The sequence below is a fragment of the Chelon labrosus genome (genome assembly GCF_963514085.1).
Source record: "Chelon labrosus genome assembly, chromosome: 18".
Taxonomy (NCBI): domain Eukaryota; kingdom Metazoa; phylum Chordata; class Actinopteri; order Mugiliformes; family Mugilidae; genus Chelon; species Chelon labrosus.
The window spans coordinates 1909827-1915826 of NC_140351.1; positions in this window are offsets into that span (position 1 = coordinate 1909827).

Sequence of the window (6000 nt, forward strand, 5' to 3'; positions counted from 1 at the left end):
TACCGTTTTTAAACTATGAAGCCTCAGAGTTGTGTAGGTTTTTACTCAAATTTCAGGGTTTATAATGGGTGTGTATTGCGCGGAATGTTTGTGCTAGAGTGGATGACATCATCAGCTAGAGTGAGGAGGAGAGAAGAAAATTAGTCAAAAAACTGCACAGAAACTGCTCCCATGGCCACAAATTTCACACGACAGACATAATTTATACATAGAAACGTAGGAAAATTTGTCTTCTCACTCATATCCGTCTGCTAAAGCTGTAAGTCTTATAGTTTTGGCGTCAGACACAAAGATGCGCCAGCAACACCCATCCACAGCTCCATAGACTGCCATGTTAAAAAGGCAGGGAAATTTCTGGAGGAAAGCAGACGTAACCTTTCTTTGAATCGCTTTAAATAGGTCACATTTCTTCATTTTACCCACAAATTGCATATGTAGACGTTCAGGAAAGCCTCAAGATGCCCAAAGTTAAGTCGGTTCAATGATTGGAAATACGGTTTGGCCACAAGTCCTTCCTGTTCGAGGCGATTTTTCAGCATTTTCTCTCTCTCTCCCCGTCTTCCAACTGACATTCTGACAGGAGCAGTTGACCCTGGTAGCCATGACAACCAGACCCCAACCAGCTTACACACGTTCACAGACGCAGCTGCTGGAAAACATGATCTGCCAAAACATTAAAACCCCCCCAAACCATTACTGCAGTACTGTAGGGGGCCAGAACCTGACATTATGACCCCCCCACTCCAACCCCCCCCACCCCCCCTCCCACTATAGCATTACAGACACAGACTGCCAAAACATTATGACCACTTAAGCCATTACAGGACTATAGTAGGGAGCCAGAATCTGACACTATGACCCCCCTCCACTCCATTTAAGCATTACAGTAATAGACTGCCAAAACATTATGACCCCCTAAACCCATTACAGGACTATAGTAGGGAGCCAGAACCTGACACTATGACCCCCCCACTCCAACCCCCCCACCTCCCCTCCCACTATAGCATTACAGACACAGACTGACAAAACATTAGGGACTCTCAGACTGTTACAATGGGGAGACTAAACCGCGGAGTTAGCCTCGAGCTAACCGCGAGCTAGCCTCGAGCTAACGGCAAGCTAACCGGGATTTAACCGCAAGCTAACCGGGACTTAACCGCGAGCTAACCGGGATTTAACCGCAGACCCGCGGGAGTTTGCCGCGAGCTAACGTGGAGGCTAGTGGGGTTAGCCACTAAAACTGTGTCAAACTGAAAAATATATTATTCCATCACATAAAGTACGAAACGTTTATGGCTTGTAACAACATTAATGATAGTATATATATATAATTGGAGTAATTTAATATAATATGATGTTTTTAATGAAATAAATAATGAGCTGTTGAACACTCATAAGAGTTATATTCAGTATGTTACATAACATTATTTGACATGTCTATTTGTCTGCATATAGTTTTCCTCCAGCTGATCCAGACAGACTGCAGTGACGTCCAACATGAGACAAAGAGCTGGACTAACAGGACAATTTGAAGGTCTTCACTTCATCGCTGATTCCTTGTTACAGCCTGGATGTGTTAAGTTTAATATTGATGTTTTTCTAACTGTAAGACTGTGCCGTAAACTGTTAAACTATTGCTCAGGTAGGAGTAATGAGTTTTATTGTTGAAATTATTATGATTAACGATCAATTGTTACGATTTGCTCGTTCTTTGTCTGGGGATCCTAGTGAGGATGCCCCTCTTAAAGGTGGGGGTGTGACGATCCCTCCCACTCTCTTCCTTATTTGATGCTGGCTTTCAGGTGGAGCTGGGAGGGCTCTGCTGCCTGTACCTGCCCTTCAGTTTGTAGAAGGGCATAAAGGACGACCCTTCTCAGTGTCTCGCTCTCTCAGCCAGGCCTACTGCATCCTCCTCATCCTGTTTGGTTTGTTGTACCCTGCATGACATCAAACTCACACCCATCCAGTCAGAAGGAACCAGGCCTTAAATGACTATTTGAGTTGTGCTTTTTGTTATAGCTGCTGCTCATGGTAGTAAAGACATGCTAATTGCTAACATTTGTGGTTAACGCTTTACTGCCATGAGTAGCTAGCGTGCTAGCCGCTCGTGGTAGTAAAGACATGCTAATTCTAACATTTGCGGCTAATGCTTGACTGCATGTAAAGACATGCTATTTGCTAACATTTGTGGCTAATGCTAGAATTAGTGGCTCATGTGTGTAAATATACATGTTAAAAATTACTATTTGAGGGTATTGTGAAGCTATACCACACGAAGCCAATGCTAAAATTAGTGGCTAGCGAATCATGCTAATTGCTAACATTTGTGGTTAATGCTTTACTGCCATGAGTAGCTAGCGTGCCAGCCGCTCGTGGTAGTAAAGACATGCTAATTGCTAACATTTGTGGTTAATGCTTTACTGCCATGAGTAGCTAGCGTGCGAGCCGCTCGTGGTAGTAAAGACATGCTAATTGCTAACATTTATGGCTAATGCTAGAATTAGTGGCTCATGTGTGTAAATATACATGTTAAAAATTACTATTTGAGGGTATTGTGGAGCTATACCACACTAAGCCAATGCTAAAATTAGTGGCTAGCGCATCATGCTAATTGCTAACATTAGCAGCTTATGCTAGAATTAGTGGTTCATGTGTGTAAATATACATGTTAAAAATTACTATTTGAGGGTATTGTGAAGCTATACCACACTAAGCCAATGCTAAAATTAGTGGCTAGCGCATCATGCTAATTGCTAACATTAGCAGCTTATGCTAGAATTAGTGACTCATGTGTGTAAATATACATGTTAAAAATTACTATTTGAGGGTATTGTGAAGCTATACCACACTAAGCCAATGCTAAAATTAGTGGCTAGCTCATCATGCTAATTGCTAACGTTTGTGGTTAATGCTTTACTGCCATGAGTAGCTAGCGTGCTAACATTTGTGGCTAATGCTAGAATTAGTGGCTCATGTGTGTAAATATACATGTTAAAAAATACTATTTGAGGTGTGCTTTTTCAATACAGAACCCCGGCAACAGCCCACTCGGCACTCTCAAAATTTCCTGCGGGAATTTTCTAGTTAGTGCCGAGTGCCTATGACACGAGGCCACTCCTCCCATAGCAAGCTATGGGAGGAGTGGCCTCGTGCCATAGGCACGAGGCCACTATTGATCTTCTGCGTGTTTCTTTGCAGTTTTATTTTTTTTACTTATTATTCATTTTCCGCCCTTTTTCGCCGATTAATGCGGCCCGAACCGGCGAGAGGACCCCAACACATGATATATCAAAACGTGTGTTTTGATCCCGAATCCCGTGCTATTACTTTTATAAGGGATTCGTGAGTTTTTCGCGAATTTATTCGCGAAAAACCGCGATAAATTTCCCATTGAAATGAATGGAGAAGCCCGAAAAAATAAATAAATCAACAGACATTTTCAACAATGAACTGCTCTGGCATACTTTAACCGAGAGACTTCATTTGAACTTTAAAACGTAGGTACTCTTGCCTTCTCTTCAGAGATTCACTTCACTTGTCGACAACTTTTACCGTTTTTAAACTATGAAGCCTCAGAGTTGTGTAGGTTTTTACTCAAATTTCAGGGTTTATAATGGGTGTGTATTGCGCGGAATGTTTGTGCTAGAGTGGATGACATCATCAGCTAGAGTGAGGAGGAGAGAAGAAAATTAGTCAAAAAACTGTACAGAAACTGCTCCCATGGCCACAAATTTCACACGACAGACATAATTTATACATAGAAACGTAGGAAAATTTGTCTTCTCACTCATATCCGTCTGCTAAAGCTGTAAGTCTTATAGTTTTGGCGTCAGACACAAAGATGCGCCAGCAACACCCATCCACAGCTCCATAGACTGCCATGTTAAAAAGGCAGGGAAATTTCTGGAGGAAAGCAGAAGTAACCTTTTTTGAATCGCTTTAAATAGGTCACATTTCTTCATTTTACCCACAAATTGCATATGTAGACGTTCAGGAAAGCCTCAAGATGCCCAAAGTTAAGTCGGTTCAATGATTGGAAATACGGTTTGGCCACAAGTCCTTCCTGTTCGAGGCGTTTTTTCAGCATTTTCTCTCTCTCTCCCCGTCTTCCAACTGACATTCTGACAGGAGCAGTTGACCCTGGTAGCCATGACAACCAGACCCCAACCAGCTTACACACGTTCACACACGCAGCTGCTGGAAAACATGATCTGCCAAAACATTAAAACCCCCTCAAACCATTACTGCAGTACTGTAGGGGGCCAGAACCTGACATTATGACCCCCCCACTCCAACCCCCCCCACCCCCCCTCCCACTATAGCATTACAGACACAGACTGCCAAAACATTATGACCACTTAAGCCATTACAGTACTATAGTTGGGCTGCAGAATCTGACACTATGACCCCCCTCCACTCCATTTAAGCATTACAGTAATAGACTGCCAAAACATTATGACCCCCTAAACCCATTACAGGACTATAGTAGGGAGCCAGAACCTGACACTATGACCCCCCCACTCCAACCCCCCCACCTCCCCTCCCACTATAGCATTACAGACACAGACTGACAAAACATTAGGGACTCTCAGACTGTTACAATGGGGAGACTAAACCGCGGAGTTAGCCTCGAGCTAACCGCGAGCTAGCCTCGAGCTAACGGCAAGCTAACCGGGATTTAACCGCGAGCTAACCGGGACTTAACCGCGAGCTAACCGGGATTTAACCGCAGACCCGCGGGAGTTTGCCGCGAGCTAACGTGGAGGCTAGTGGGGTTAGCCACTAAAACTGTGTCAAACTGAAAAATATATTATTCCATCACATAAAGTACGAAACGTTTATGGCTTGTAACAACATTAATGATAGTATATATATATAATTGGAGTAATTTAATATAATATGATGTTTTTAATGAAATAAATAATGAGCTGTTGAACACTCATAAGAGTTATATTCAGTATGTTACATAACATTATTTGACATGTCTATTTGTCTGCATATAGTTTTCCTCCAGCTGATCCAGACAGACTGCAGTGACGTCCAACATGAGACAAAGAGCTGGACTAACAGGACAATTTGAAGGTCTTCACTTCATCGCTGATTCCTTGTTACAGCCTGGATGTGTTAAGTTTAATATTGATGTTTTTCTAACTGTAAGACTGTGCCGTAAACTGTTAAACTATTGCTCAGGTAGGAGTAATGAGTTTTATTGTTGAAATTATTATGATTAACGATCAATTGTTACGATTTGCTCGTTCTTTGTCTGGGGATCCTAGTGAGGATGCCCCTCTTAAAGGTGGGGGTGTGACGATCCCTCCCACTCTCTTCCTTATTTGATGCTGGCTTTCAGGTGGAGCTGGGAGGGCTCTGCTGCCTGTACCTGCCCTTCAGTTTGTAGAAGGGCATAAAGGACGACCCTTCTCAGTGTCTCGCTCTCTCAGCCAGGCCTACTGCATCCTCCTCATCCTGTTTGGTTTGTTGTACCCTGCATGACATCAAACTCACACCCATCCAGTCAGAAGGAACCAGGCCTTAAATGACTATTTGAGTTGTGCTTTTTGTTATAGCTGCTGCTCATGGGAGTAAAGACATGCTAATTGCTAACATTAGTGGCTAATGCTTTACTACCAAGAGCAGCCAGCGTGCTAGCTGCTCATGGTAGTAAAGACATGCTAATTGCTAACATTTGTGGTTAACGCTTTACTGCCATGAGTAGCTAGCGTGCTAGCCGCTCGTGGTAGTAAAGACATGCTAATTGCTAACATTTGCGGCTAATGCTTGACTGCATGTAAAGACATGCTATTTGCTAACATTTGTGGCTAATGCTAGAATTAGTGGCTCATGTGTGTAAATATACATGTTAAAAATTACTATTTGAGGGTATTGTGAAGCTATACCACACGAAGCCAATGCTAAAATTAGTGGCTAGCGAATCATGCTAATTGCTAACATTTGTGGTTAATGCTTTACTGCCATGAGTAGCTAGCGTGCCAGCCGCTC